This window comes from Sphaerodactylus townsendi, linkage group LG04, assembly GCF_021028975.2.
Source record: "Sphaerodactylus townsendi isolate TG3544 linkage group LG04, MPM_Stown_v2.3, whole genome shotgun sequence".
In the NCBI taxonomy this organism is placed as follows: domain Eukaryota; kingdom Metazoa; phylum Chordata; class Lepidosauria; order Squamata; family Sphaerodactylidae; genus Sphaerodactylus; species Sphaerodactylus townsendi.
Genome location: NC_059428.1, coordinates 111,050,560 through 111,066,415, shown reverse-complemented (window position 1 = coordinate 111,066,415; position 15,856 = coordinate 111,050,560). Strand labels below are relative to the sequence as shown.

Here is a 15,856-nt window from a genome sequence, read left to right as displayed (position 1 = left end):
CGCCACAGCACCCACCCAAGCAAGCCCCATCCCCCCGTCCTTCCTTCAGGCTGCCTCCTGTCCTCCCCAGGCCCTGAAGGAAGGCTGGGGGGACGGGGCACGTTCATGTGGGTGCCGCAGTGTGGCACCCACCAGTGCCCATCCCCTTGGCCCGTCCCTTCAGTCAGAGCAGCCTGACCCGCCCGGGCCAAGGAGCAGCCCGCAGCAGGCTCCCTGGGTGCCCCTTGCCCCTGCCCCACCAGGCTGCCTGAGACCACTGCTACCCTCCTCCGCCAATTAAGGTGGGGCACGGGCATGGTGGCAGCGAGAGAGGGCAAACCAGTTACTAGATTTTTAGAATCCCACCACTGAACATAACATACTGAACATGGAAGCTAGCCAGAAACCAGTGACAATTTTACCACACGTTCTACCACATACTTGCAGCTGATGAGTGATAAAATCCTCCTTACACCTCTCTGCAGGATGACTAGCCTGAGGTGAGAGAGCTCAACCTAGAGAAAATGGTTGTCTGTCTGGGCTGAGTCTTTTCTGTCCTACCAAATTAAGGTACAAACCCAGGCCCCTTCCGAACATGCAGAATAATGCACTTTCAATCCACTTTGCAGCTGTGCAGAACAGCAAAATCCACTTGCAAACAATTGTGAAAATGGATTGAAAGTGCATTATTCTGCATGTGCGAAAGGGGCTTCATGCTTGGTGGATTAAGACTAGCAGAGGGAGAAAGAAGGGAATTCACTGCATGGCTTCAGGAACTAAACAAGTGAATCTTTAAGGAAGGGCAGTGCAGAGTGCCTTGAAAGAGGTGGTGAAGCACCTCCTGTAAAAGCCATCCTTGGACATACAAGAGCTGAACAAGTATTATCTAGAGACAAATATCCCACACACGAACACACATGAAGCTGCCTTATATTGAATCAGACCCTTGATCTATCAAGGTCTGTATGGTCTCCTCAGACAGACAGCGGCTTTTCAGAGTTTCAGGTAGAGGTCTTTTATATCACCTGCTGCCGAATCCTTTAACTGGAGATTCCAGGAATTGAACCTGGGACACTCTTCATACCAAGAAAATGATCCACCACTCGGTCACAGTCCTTCCCCATCCCAGGTCTCAGCCTCAAGAAAGAATGGGTTGGATCCCCCTCCATGCCAGTGAAACCTGCTTGTTGTTGTTGGTGGTGGTGGTGGCGGCGGCCTTTTTGCTGCTTCCAAAACACAAACTTTCTTAATACGGGTAAGGGAGACAACCAGAAATGTTGCTGTTTAGGTTTATTTCTGATTTATTTGCTCTTTATCAGGCATTTTCCACTAACAAAATACGCACAAGGACTTTTAGTGGCATTCCAAAGATTTTTGGAGCCACAGGACAGCATATTATAAAAACATGGGATTGCTCAGTTTATCACTTCACTGATAATGAATACTGATAATGAGTCAACATTCTTGTTCAGACAGTAACACATGGAAATAGCAATCAGGGATACTAATTTTAAGCATTTAGTGCAGTATAGAATTACAGTGGATGAAATCAAATGCAGAATAGCAATGAAGCATCTGAAAAATGGTTTATAATTGCAAAAATCCAAAAGAAAGGGAATCTGCACCAAGTCTGTTTTGTTTTAAGGATGCGACATATTTGAGCCTTCTTGACAATGTATAGAATTCATCATAGACATGTGTTGGTGGAAAGTGCCATCAAATTGCAGCTGGCTCATAGCAATCCCGTAGGGCTTCCAAGGCAAGAGACAAACAGAGGTGGATTGCCATTGCCTGCCTCTGCCAAGTAACAGTGGTCTCCTTGGTGGTCTCCCTTCCAAAAACCAAACCTTCATCTGTGCGATCCAGACAACTTGGGCAATCCAGGTCAGGGCATTGTATAAAAAAGGAACTGACCAAAACAAATACACAGACATTCATACTTATGCACTTCATCATCTCCCAATTTACTCTCTACTAAGAGAGGGAGCACCATGTGACTTTGTAGGCAGGCAGGCAGGCAGACAGACAGACAGACAGATAGTGCATCCTATTTTGGTAGTGGAAAGCGCTCTCAAGTCAAGATAGGACTTTCAAGGCAAGAGACAAACAGGTGGTTTGCCACTGTCTGTCTCTGTGTCCTAATCCAGGACTTCCTTGGTGGTCTCCCATTCAAGTACTGACCCTGCTTAAAAGAAGAGTTGGTTTTTATATCCTGCTTTTCTCTACCTCTAAGGAGCAGCTTCCTTCCCTTCCCCTCCACATAACAGACAGCTTGTGAGGTAGGTGGGGCTGAGAGAGTTCTGAGAAAGCTGCAACTAGCCCAAGATCACCCAGCAGGCTTCATTGGGAAGAGAAGGGATACACAGTTCCCCAAATAAGAGTCCACTACTCATGTGGAGGAGCGTGGAATCAAACCCAGTTCTCCACCGCTCTTAACCACTACACAACACTTAGCTTCTGAGAGCTGACAAGATCAGGCTAGCCTCGGCCAGCCAGTTCTGGGAATATGCTATTTTACCATGAACTGAATATGAACTCTGCATAACCCCTGCCCACAGGAATAAAGCATCTCATGCTAGTAAGAAAAGTCTTACCACACTGCTTCAGAACAGAAGTCCCTTTCTCTGCACACAGCTACCCCTAGGAAGTCTGCAAGCTGAAAATCGGGATGATGATTTAAGCTTATTTTCTCTTGTCCAGCCACAGCATCTGGTAACAGAATACAGAAACATTGACAACTAAAGCTACTTTTTTTTCAGGGCCACTGGCCAGTCTGTCTTTCATTTCTTCCTCTAGTATGCTTTAAGGTTATTTATATAAAATAACTGTTGCAACTTCTTATCTCAATGAGTTCCACAGAGCAATACTGAACTTTAACTCCTGCTGGGTGTGTTAGGGCACACAATGGTTTGGATAGCTTTATGGTATGTTGCTGTGTTTAGGAAGACCCTCTAGAGAAGGGTCATGACACAGGGTTTGTATGCAGAAGGTTGCAGTTTATGGTACCCAAAATTGAATGAGTCAGGATTGGCTTCCCCACACCTAATTCATTTTCCTTACAGGTGGTCAGCAGGTGTGAACAACAGCATTTTGGAGGTTCGCAGGGGACAAATTTGACTTAAGATCATGGCACAGGGAAAGAAGGATCCCTGCTCCACCCAGCACCATTTACCCAAGTGAAAGAGGACCTGGGGGAGGGAGTTTTTTGCCCAGTTTAGAGATGCACATGCACAGACTTTTAAAATGTCGCAGCTGCTGTATGGCTGTTTGGGCGAATGGAAAAGAAGGGCCTGGATCCCCAGCCTGATTTCTTATAAAACATAGCATAGTTTGACCAGGACCAGTTATTAATATTGATACTAGAGAACTATTAATCCGGGTAGACAAAAGGGATATGCAATTGGAACTAGTAATCAAGATCCAGAACCAGTTATTTCAAATCTGAGCAGAATTGTTCCCAATATTTATAAATACATCTTCAATCAAAATAGCATCTTTGGCTTTCTGGAGCTGGGGTGGGGAGATTTTGAAAGGAAATGCATGCGGCCCTTACACAGATTGTGGAATAAGGATGTCTTTTGGGACTTAGCTGTATGTGGATGTAACAGATGACGTATTTTTCTTCACTTAACAAACAATGGGACACTGGGCCTTACTTGTCATTAGGAACGACACAGGGAAAAAGTGGAACTGATCTTCATCTCCTTTGCTCTTCAGTAGTTTTGCAAGATTGAGAATTTCCTTTTGTAATAAATAAAGTAAGCATAGACTAGGATCATACCTGTTGCTTCCACATGGAAGTTTTTCTTTGTCTTTACTTCCAAACCAGAGCCCTTTTTAATGACACATCTTATACAACATATAATCATCCTTTTCCCAGGTTTTCACCATCCCCTCCATATTCTCTTCCCCAGACCTGGTGTGCTCACATCTTTTAGGAAAGCATGGACTTCAAATGTATTACCACCCCATCTGAACGGGAAGAGGCACATTTTTAAAAATTCCTGTGAACACTGGCAAGATTTTCCTTCCATTTGTTTGTTTAAACCACAGTTTTAGACAGTGTCTCAACTGAGCCAGACTTCCACCTTCATCCCTTCTGAAGCTCACTGTTAAACTTCATTGTAAAAAATTTCAAGTGAAAGGAAAAGACATTTCTGCACATATTGCTAATTATTTAATGATCCATTGCTTCTCCAAGTATATCTTTACCTCAGTTCATCCCATCTCACAGTGCTTGTAATTAACATTTTTACTGAAGTCAGTGGCTGGATTCTTCAGTCCATCCATCCAGTGGTCTATTTGACATCACTTGAGGTTTATTCATTACCAAACTTAGAAGGCAAAAGTAATCATTATTGAGAGACACAATGAAGTTTTGTGTCAACAGAGAAGAGTGTTAAAACTTTAGCCTGGATCATTCAGGGAACTATGGAGACAAATTGTCACTGTTGTACAAGCTAACTGAACAGCTAAAGAAAACACAAGGGCAATACAGGAAATATTACCGTGATTAGCGCTGTCTAGTTTAAAACAGGAGGAGGAAAAGAGGATAATAGTATTTGAAGTAGTTCAATAGAGACCACCAATTGAAATAGGTTTTGCAGTTTTTTTTCCCAAAAACTATTTCTCTCTAAATCACTTTGGCAGCGATCATAGTATATCAAAGCAACAACACTTCCAAGGAAACCCCAGAAATGATGTTGGTTGTTGTAACATGTACAAGCACTTAGATTTATACAGTCAATGGAATGTTCAGAGCCCAAAGGGTTAATTTAGAACTCCACAGGATTGGCTGTGAGAGCTGCACAGCATCATAGAGTCTGAGGACAGGGAGTTCTAAAAAAAGAAAAAGGAGTTCTGTTATGACAGCCAGAGTGAACAGTAGCTCTGAGGTACCGGTAGCTCTGTTCTCTGGAAGTGGAGGGCCAATTCAGAGTGGGATGTGCTTCTTTGAATTAAGTACCAAGAAGAGCCAAAGTTTAGTAAAGGAATCTGAACCAGAGTTCCTGGAGTTGAACATAACACAGTAACACTGATTAATTACACTGGTGGCTTGGTTATTTTTTCTCTGAGGAGAATTCCATTCATACATGAAGTGGTGAAGCTTCTGAGAGCAGGGGAGTTTTATAGAGAAAATTGGAGCTTCCTCAAAGACAGTGGCCATCCTTCTATAATAAGCGCCATATGAGAGAGACTCTCTAAGGGACAGTTTGTCTTAGTGTCCAAAGAACTGCGTGTATATAGTGCAAAGAGTAAGCTTTTTTTGGAAAAGGACTAGATAGCCAAACAGAATTCCATATCAACTATACTGAAGTAACAGATCTATTTGTTTAGGGTCAAAGTGACAATATCATCAGGAAGGCACAAAGATAAGTGTCCTGTCTGTCATGTGTATCAACTGAAAGAGTTAATAAACCAAATCTCATACATCAGAGTCTCTCTAAAACAAGCTTTTTTGTACCTATATTTTTTTCCTCAATCCTTTGCTAGTTTAGCTCTTTTAAACTTGTTCCTGTAAATAAAATCTTTTCATTTCTGGTTTTAATTTTACAAGCCTCTAGTGCTATTTCTTTATTTAGTTTATGACAAAAAGATAATAGGTTATTTTAATTTTCATTCAGAGATACTGTCCTGCCTAACAGGCAAGTGCTCTGGAAGAGCAGCTAAAGACTTTTTAGAAGGCTTCTTAGGGAAAATAAGTGGGAAATGTGTGGGAAAGCCGAAAGAGAAATATGAACTCTTAAACATCCCCGCTATGTTACTAAAAATTTTGTTCTGACTTTAACAAGTTGCTCCATCAGAGCTTTTCTGTCAGAGATTTTGGAGAAAATTTTTTCCCTCAGGGCACAGGTAGTTGGCACTCTCTCTCTCTCTTGCTGAGGAGACTAGGGGGTGCCTTGTTATACTGGCCTTAGAAATTGCTAGAAATTCTGTGGTTTACTATAGTTTCCAGCAATTCCTACAGCTACTGCAGTCTCTTTCAGGTTTTCCCTGCAAGTGAAATCATCATGCTTATGATTCCACTCCAATGTCCCTGCCCTCCTGCTTGTTACCAGGGTCAGCCCTCCTGCTAGTTACTAGGGCAACCCTGGCTATGTCCATTTGAGATGTGCTTAGAAGTTAGCAGAAAGGTTTAACATTGCGGGAAAGGATAACATGCAATATATAGGTCAGACCCGAAATCACAAGTTTATGAGAATTGATTATAGGTCATGGGTTGGTTCCAACATGATAGTAGATCATGAGTTGGTTCCAACCAGCATTTCTACTTGTGACAAAGGGTGGAGTGGGCCCCTTTGATTAGTGGATATGATGGGGCAAAGACCATTTGGAAATGGGAATGGAGTAAGGAGGGGAATTGAGCAGGATTGAGTGAAAAGGTCAGATAAACCCAACCCTGCCCCTGGGGTACATGCCAGAGTGCTTGGGAGTATGACAAAAAATTACGTAATGCGTTTGCTAATATGGGAGTACAATTTTTGGGAAATGGGTTGCCAAGGGGTACATGAGTGAAAAAAGGTTGGAAATCACTGCTGTGTAGCATTCACAACATGGAGAGAGGCTATGGGACTGCTGACATTTTTCCTTCCAGCAAAAGCAGTGTGCCCCCCCAACACAATAATAAATAATAACGTACTTAGGAGACACATCATCCTATGTGAAACTCACCACTGCAAAAAAGTAGTTGGCCAGGGGATACTGGCCCAGCCAAAGAGACCTTTTCACCAGTATCTAGAGGCCAGGAATGAGGAACACTGAGATCCCTTTTTCACATTATTTAGAACTGTATTTGCCTTTGGGGCTTTCATTCACACATAGGGTTGGCAACTCCAGGATGAGAAATTATTAGAGATTTGAGAGACTCGGGATGTCATAGATTCTACCCTCCAAAGAAGCTGCTTTCTCCAAAGGAACAATCATGCACCCAAATGTTTCAACTAAATTATTTTTGGCCATGAGTATTCTCTAGGCATTTACTTGCTGCACCCCTTTTGTTAAGACATGGCATCCTATTAAATATTAAAAGATAATACACGAGTAATTGGGTGGGTGTGAATTATTCCTTTTGAGTTGGCACTGCAACATATGCTGTTCCTGGAAGATATAATGTGCAAAATGGTAGATTTGCTCAGTGTGAGAACCTGTGATTCAAATTTCCAAAGGAAATGAGGGCTCAGGGATTTAATATTTCCTTTCCCAAATGGAGTGCTTCCAAAAGCATTTGAAGATTAATGTCCTCTGTTCTGCAAAAATGCATATAAATAATTGGAACAACACAGTCAAGTTCTATCTACCAATCACATTTTTACCCCACCCTTCCTTCAAGACTCTCAGAATGGCATACATATTGTTCCCTTGCTCATTTTTTCCTCACAACTAAGGGAGGTAGGTTACACTAACAGAATGTGAATAGCAGAGGTGGGCTTTCGAGTACCCTTTCAAGTACCTTGTAGGAAGGTGAAACTCTGCTTAAGAGTGCAGTGCACCTATCCCTAAGATATTATCACTAAATAGCCCTCAGGCTAGAAGCAGACCATAAAAACAGCTTTAAAAGATTGACGACTCCAGTTAAAAGCCTGGGTCAATAGTAGTGTTTTGGCCTGGCACCTAAAGAGCAATAGAGAAGGTGCCAGGCAAGCCTCCATATGAAGAGCATTTTCAGGGCTTGACAACAGAAGAAGAAAACATCTCCAGACCCCTGCCCTACTTATTGCCTACTTCCTCCCTAGCATTGGATATCAAACTTCTAGATATGTGGAAAAGGGAGGTGAAACCTGAAGGATGCAACTCATATTAACAAAACAAAACAAAAAGGTTAAAGCTATACCCAAAAGGCACCACATTTGAAGGGGAATCTTCACATGGCATTGGATTCTGGAACAGTTTCTGAACACAACTGACAGTGTTCCAGGGGTTTAAACTGGGTTTAAACTGGGTTAAAAATGAACCTGTTTAAACTGGGTTAAAAATGAACCTGTTTTTTCTCTGGCTCAAAAGGAAACCTGCAGATTGGCTGTGTTTGGGAAGGGGGGGAGCGTCTGTAGAATATTAGGGTTCCAAACCTACAGGTAGGGCCAGGAATTATAAGTGAACACCAGACTACCAAGATCAGCTCTCCTGGAAAAAAAAATGGCTTCTTTGGGGGTTATGGCATTTTACCCCAGGGGAATACATCCTCAAAATCTCATCCTACTCTAACTTAAAAACTTGAGAAACGCTCCAACTCAAGAGTTGGCAGCCCTAATGGCTACTACCTCAATTGTCACAACAGAGAAGAGGTGGAGCTAAGTTCCACTTTCAAAATGGTGTACAGCAGATTGCTACAATGTGTTATTTTCTCTCCTGCTCCTCTTATTGCTCTTTAAAGGACTCCCCCAGATCATTGTCACACCATACTATAATGTTATAGTGTGACTCAAGTAGTAGGAAACAGGAAGTTTGGGGCCACAAGAGGGTCATGGCACTGTGGCTGTCATTCCTCCACTTTGTCACAGGCCCAGCAAGGGGGGCAGCAATGGGCAGCATAGGAGCAGGAGAAAGTGGGTCCCATTCACACCCATTTCTACTCCTTGTGGCTGTGATGGGAACCTATTTTCCACCACCCTCATCACGTAGCAGCCACAAGATGATAAGCTTTGTCTCTATTAAATAGGGATGACTAAAGTGTCTATTATTAATGGCATTTCTTTGCTGGAACATAGGCACTGAATTGGGCTAAGTACATTCCAGTTTAGCAATATTCCCAATACCATTATGCTCACATAGTTTCTTAAGAGCATTTGCCTGACTCTCTTGAAATCCTCTAGAACCAAGAAACTGTTAACTACTCAGCAGGAGCAAAGTTAACATTTATTTATACACTGCCTTTCTGCCCAATTGGGGGGGGGGGACCCAAAGCAGCTTACATCTTTTTCCTTCCATCTATTTTATTCTCACAATAACCTTGGGAGGTAGGTTAAACTGAGAGTATGTGACTGTCCCAAGGTCACCCAGGGAGTGCTATGGCACAAATCGGAATTTGAATCTGAGTCTCCCAGATCCTAGTCCAGTGGTGGTGAACGTTTGGCACTCCAGATGTTCTGGACTACAATTCCCATCAGCCCCTGCCAGAATGGCCAATTGGCTATGCTAGCAGAGGCTGATGGCAATTGTAGCCCATAACATCTGGAGTGCCAAAGATTTGCCACCACGGTCTTAGTCCAACACTTTAACCACTGCCCTACATTGGCTGTCTAGGAGCAAGATGAGCAGGATCTCCCAACTGAGCCTCAGCTGGAGGTAGTGGCGTAACGGCCACAGGGCCCAGGGCGGGCAGAGCCGCGGCGGAGGTGTGGCCAGGCCGTAAAAGGGGCTTTCCAGGGCAGGGCAGGCAGAGCCATGGCCCAGGTGCAGGGCGCATGCACACCCCGGTCACAGTTTCCCCTTGTTCCACCTCTAGCTGGAGGTGATAAAAGGAGCACTCGCCCACTTTTACAGTGGCAGCTGGTGAAGGGCAAACTGACACCAATCACCATTACTACTGGCCAGCTGAGAATCAGGTGGCCACTGTAGCTCAACATGGTACAGTCCTAACGGATTGTGGCTCTCCAAGGCATAGTCCCAACAAGAATGCTGTTCCCCTGCCACTCTAGGGCTGCAATCCTCCAGGCAGAGCCTGGCGATCTCCCAGAATTACAACTGATCTCCAGATGACAGAGATCAATTCCTGTGGAGAAAATGGCTGCTTTCAAGCATGGAATCTACGACATTATCCCCCAGGTGAGGTCCCTCCCCAAACTCCACTTTTCTCAGGCTCCACCTCCAACATCTCCAGCAATTTCCCATCCTCCAATTTTCCAATAATAAGATCTCCCCTTGATGGGAGTAAAGGGCTGTGTTGCAGGAATAAAAGGAAGACAATTTCTACTGGAACTACTTCTCTTGGTGCTGTTACAGAGGACACTGCTGATCACCACTCTGCTACAAGGTTGCAAAAGGACAGAACTCTTATCCTGAGTGGAACATGGCATCCCTAGATTAGGGGGTACCTGCATCATGCTTTTGAGTCCAGTGCCAATCTCAACCACCCCCGCCCCCACCTCAGTGCAGTTCTTTAAGTAATCAAGCTAAGATTTGCAGTGCACACAAAGTCCCAAGCTAAACACCTTGATCGGATCACTTATTACAGAACTAAGCCCCTCCATAGCTGCATTCCAAACCTGTTTGTAAAAATATTTGGCAACCTTGTTTCATCAAGGAGAATGGAGTTGTTAATAAGGTCGTTTTTAAGCTAGTTTAACTCCACTGAAATCAGCATCGGTACATTGGCACAAAACTGAGAAATGAAATGAATCAGAGATTCGTAAGCTTTTCGCCTTTAGGTACTTAGAACTAGCAAACCAGAAAATTATGTTAATCACACTGAAATCTTTCTTTTCCTTCCAAAATATTTTTTCCTTGATTACCTGCTCTGGATTTAGGAAGGTAAAGTATGAATGATGAAATTTAATTAGGCAGATGTTAAACCTGGAGATTTTAAGCAGTGAAAACCTTGATTGTTATCCACTTAATGGAGGTTATTGGTGCTGAAATATTGGATAAGAGGTTTTATATATTTAGTGTAATTAATCAAGGTTGTAAGCCACTGTGAGCTTGAATGAGGAACAGTGGCCTATAAGCTGAATACATGTAATGAAATTAATAAATGAAGTGAAAACTTGTTAGGTATTTGGGAGAAGGAGATTTGGGAGACCCAGGTGTGAGTCCCCACCCTGCCATAGATGTTTGCTAGATGATCTTGGGCCAGTCACACGCTCTCAGCCTAGCCTACCTCATGGGGTTGTTGTGAGAATACAGAGGATGAGAATGATTGAGGAGAAAGACAGGGTTTAAATAAAGTAAATAAATACCGTTACTTAATTATGGATGAGCAGCTGATTTGATGTGAATCATGATCACTGATGTGGAATTGAGATTTTAACAAGAAATATTCATCCACCACATACACAAAGTGTGGCTCTGGGCTAGCTCTAGCAGGTACGATACTCTAGAGAAGTGGTCCCCAATATTTTTTCACTCACATACCCTTTGGCAACCCATTTCCCTAAAACTGCAGCTTCATGTCAGCAAACTCATTATTTTTCATGTGCTCCCAAATGCTCTGGCGCATGCCCCAGACTGAGAGCCACTGCTCTACATGAAGTTGGATTAAAGATATCCACCCACTCCAGCATCTCATCCCCAAAGGACTATGAGAACTGGCATTAGTTGTTATTCAAGTCACTCTCTGTTCCAAGAAGGCAGATCAGGAACCACTTTGGAAGTATTTGGGGAGTACTTGGGAGATTATAAGGCCAACACGAAGGGATCCCTCTTGGCCATTTTGGTAGACCCAAACTGATGTTACCTTCAATGTAAAGTACAAAACTTCAAAGGACTCTACTAAAAGCTACATGACTTAAAAGACTAATTTAAAAGTCACATCATGACTAGTCAGTGACATGACAGTGCGTCTTTCTCCAAGTAGCTTCAGTTGTTGTGAGGTTATGCTGCAAGCTCTTGATCTGTTTATTACTCAGGGTATTGCTGGCCTAAGTAAGCTGGAGACCTGCAGTGTTTGTTGCAGGTTCATGCCTGGATTCTAGCCTGGATTCCAGAAGACTCCAGTTGCAGACCTCATCCTAGACCTCGTAGGGTACCAGAAGTACTTCTGCTGCTCGCGAGTGCCATCTTTGGTCTAGAGTTATTTTGATAGACCATGCCAATTTCATGTCAATTTTAAAGGTTTATTGCTCCATCGATAGCTCTTCAACATTAAAATTTAAAAAGCTCTTCTGATAGTTTTGAAATGGTGGCCAAAGAACGGAAGAAACTGATGTGGTATGGGCAGGGAAAGAGGGGAGGAGCATGAAAAACCAAAGAAAGCTTAACACACAGTGATCTTGTTCGCTTTCCCTGCAAAGGGAGAGAAAAAGTTGCACTTTAAAAGTTGCACTTTAACAGGGTTTGGAAACTTTGGGGATTTTCTGATCTGAGAATGCGAGGAGTTCCAAAGTGGGGAAAATGTGTGAGTAACCAAGAATCAAACTCAAAGGAAATGTATGCCCAATGCGAAAGAGACAACAAGTGCATAAATGGCCTGAGTGTCTTGGTGCATAGAAAAATAAGATCCCTCTACAATTTGAGAAATTGAGAATAGTACACAGTTACTGGAACATTACAACATTACATTTGGGTGTGGATTTAAAAAGCAGCATGCTATGAATTGGTTGTAGGAGAGCTCTTTTCTTTCAGATGCTAAAAAATACGATGCACAAATTAATTATATTTCAGCACAACTTTGAAGACAATTTGTTATATATTTTTTCTATAAGACCCAGGATTCAAAATATAATTAGAGCCAAGTTCTTCATTCTAAAATATCACCAAGGTGCTCTAGTAACAGCATCCCAGAATCGGAGTCTGTTCTTGAACAAAGCTTTAAAGTACTACCTTAAACATGTGATAAATGATTTGATTGATAGGTGGCAGTCAGCTGTTCTTTGAGTCATGTACCACTGCTGGCATTGAATTTTGAATGCACAGAACCATAGCAACATCCAATCAGGAGGTAGAAAAATCTTAGAATGTGTGTGGGAAACTCCAATGGTTGTTCTAGAAAGAAAAAAGTGTCTGAGTGCTGAGAGAACTAAAAGGCTGGTTTAGATAGATTAGCTTATTAGTGCTAGTGAGGAAAACTGGTCTTATTCCACTGCAAGTGTGACATCTGAAGGAAGTAGACTGGATATATCTGGAGTGCTATGACTGCAGGGTATGGCTGATCTGAAGAACTCCTAAAGCCGGAGCTGCTGTACATTGGTTGAGTGAATAGGGATGTGCATCTGAGTTAAAACAAACTTAAAATATACTCCCGGATGGCATATAGGTATTTTTCAGGTGTATTCAGCAGCCTCAAATATATCTGGGAACTTTTCAGGATACCAAGAAAACAGTTCCCAAAATTCCAGAAACATTTGGGGTTAACCAGGAACATTTGGACCCAGGATTTTCTGGCTCCCAGGCCTGTTTTTTTTCTGCCTCCTCCATGTTTGTTTATTTTTCTTTATTTCTGTTTCTCTCAGGGAGTTTCTATCAGCTTGCCAGGATGCTGCCATCTATTTCAAGTCAGTCAATTTCACGAGGGTTTTTTTTCCCCTTTGCCAGAGCGGCTTTATGCATGTAATTCCTAATTTGGATTGGTTCTGCAGTGATTCTTGAATTTTAAGTACTAGGTGGTCAAGAAAACGTTGAAAGGGCCACTAAGTGTACAATTACTGAATGTCAGAACCACATACATATTACACATTAAAACCATCTGTGATCTGTGCATAAATGTAGATGATTTTGATGTGTATGTGGTTTTTACATTCAGTAATCGCACGTTTAGTGGCCCTTTCAACATTTTCTTGACCTTTTACATTAAACATTTTCTTGACATATGCATTTATTACACATTAAAATCATCTACACTTATGTGTAGATGATTTTAAATAAATCTGTATGACATGTGCATTCAGTGGTCCTTTAAACATTTCATTGAACTTCTAGGTACTTAATTCTTGTTTTGTAGGGTTAAGTTTGTTCCCCTCTTTTGTCTGTGATTCTCAAGTTTGACATTACTTCTGTTGGGCATGAACTTTGCTAGGCATCTGTACAAGGTCTTTCATTCTGTTGGGTTTACAACTGCCCCCCCCCCCCCCCCCAGTCAGCTTCCACTCAAGAGATTCTCTGTTTTGTCTTTGGTCCTATTGGGTTTGCACTGCCAGAGTGGAACTGGATTCTGGCAGGATTATGCACAGTGACATTCATTCTTGCAAAAGAGGCCCGCACCTTGAGTTTCCACTGCAGAGATTCTCTGGTTTGACTTTGGTTCTGCTTGGCTTGGCACATTGGCTTGTGATTTTGCTGAGATTACTCAGTTCTGCACTGGTTCTGTTGGGCTTGTTGTGTTGTTTCATCCATGAGAGACCTGTGACCAGTGATTGTCACTTGCAGGCACAGCATTTGCCCTGGAAGCAACTTGGAGAGGGGTTTCCCCTGCACGGTAAATAATGGTGGATGTCTGAGGACATCCTATTCAAAGACCCATAGAATTGGACCTCTTGGTCCAATCTACTTTGAAGGGATGCCATATCAAAGAGGAAGCAAGCTTGTTTTATGCTGCCTCAGAGACTAGAATACGGAGTAATGGATTCAGGGTGCAGGAAAAAAGATTCCACCTAAACTAGGAAGAACTTTCTGACTGTCAGGGCTGATCGACAGTGGAATTCACTGCCTCGGAGAGTGGTGGAGTCTCCTCTGGAAGTTTTTAAACAGAGGTTGCATGAACATATGTCGGGAGTGCTTTGATTGTGTGTTCTTGCATTGCAGGGGGTTGGACTTGATGGTCCTTGTGGTCTCTTCCAACTCTATGATTCTATTATTCTACTTGAAATTTGGAAGTTATTTAAAGGAGCAGCACCCCTGCAATGCTGGTTTATGTAGCTTTAAAAACAACAAACCAGTCACCTGGAAATTTTTCTGATAGGAAACAATAGACCCCAAAAATTCAGAACACCCCCCCCCCCAAATAAACCCCATACCTAAATACTATAGTGGTATTTAAAAATACCTATATTTTTAGGTCCAGCATACCCAAATCTGAAAAATACCGGGGTGTTGGGTTTTTTTGGCACACCCCTATATTTAAGCTCTGAAGGGAGTGGGGTCTCACAGCATGGAGGAAACAAAGAGTGGCAACCCTACCAATAATAGGTACCAGGATATGATTAGAAGGCATATGAAAGAAACAGCACCCTCTTCAAACAAGTCTGGGCCTGGGGATGGGAGACCCTTAGACCCACATGCCTGCCTTTCTTGAGATCCACAATAGAAGAAAAATAGAACACGAATGCAGTAAATACACTACGGGTAAGCATCTCCTTGGCACTGGTTCCTGATCGTTACACATTCCGACCCTTCACCTTGTGAACTTTAAGTCTTAGAGTGACTTCACCAATTGGATGACTCAGTATAAATAGCTCCAGGGGCACAAGCGGACATTTCTTTTTGGTGAATAATGTCTATTGTTCTTTCTCCACCTTATTACTTTTTCAAACATTTAGGATATGGCTCAGGGATAACTTTTCCTAAGCACTCTTGCTACCTTACAATTCTGTGTGGGTGTGATTTTCATCTCTTGCTTCTCTTATGATGCTGGAATTTAAATCCATAGATCTTACAGGCACAAGCTAGTACAAACAATTCCAGCAAATGTTCCTCTGTGCACCAAGAGCCTATTGTTTTTCCTCTCATACTAGTTTACAGAAAGATCCCAGGTCGGGCACCCAAAGTAAGACAGAACAACAACAACAAATCTACAATGATTACAAAGCTTCTCAAAAGCTATCCTGTATGGTACCTGGGGCTGTGCTCGGTTTAACAGAAGACAGGTTGTGCACATCTAACATTTACATAACTTCCCTGTTTGCCTATAGGATATTAATTATTATTCTTTTATTTAGCACTCTCCAATCTACATAATCCCCCCCCCCCCATTCTCAAATTCCTTGCTGCATAGAGCTTGCAGCATACCATTCGAACAGGTCACAGAAACTTGCTTAAAAGGGAAGTATCATTGAATCTCACTAACAAAACCCTAGCTATGTATCATGAACATTATACAAATCCTGGCATTGTTGAGTATAAATAATCGAGAGTTCAGGTGTCTTGGAATTGGTCTATTAACATGGGAGCTCCTCTCATGGCTTTTTGTACAGGGACCTCTCTGGCTGATGTCCCACAGCAAAGACACAGCTATGGCAAGTATGGAATAGTGCACTGATTCCTGATGTGACATCCATGAGTGCCACAGTAT

At 42.6% G+C, this 15,856-nt stretch overlaps 2 protein-coding genes across 2 annotated transcripts in view; one reads left to right on the top strand and one right to left on the bottom strand.

Annotated features, from left to right (window-relative positions):
* CLDN10 (claudin 10) overlaps positions 1-15,856 on the top strand; it is an 85,531-nt gene that overhangs the window by 2,981 nt on the left and 66,694 nt on the right. The window lies entirely within an intron of this gene.
* Positions 1-15,856, bottom strand: part of ABCC4 (ATP binding cassette subfamily C member 4) — a 217,887-nt gene that overhangs the window by 201,157 nt on the left and 874 nt on the right. Inside the window, exon 2 of the mRNA XM_048494888.1 lies at positions 2,574-2,688. The gene's annotated coding sequence lies outside the window, so the exon portion shown is untranslated. The remainder of the gene's footprint in view (positions 1-2,573; positions 2,689-15,856) is intronic.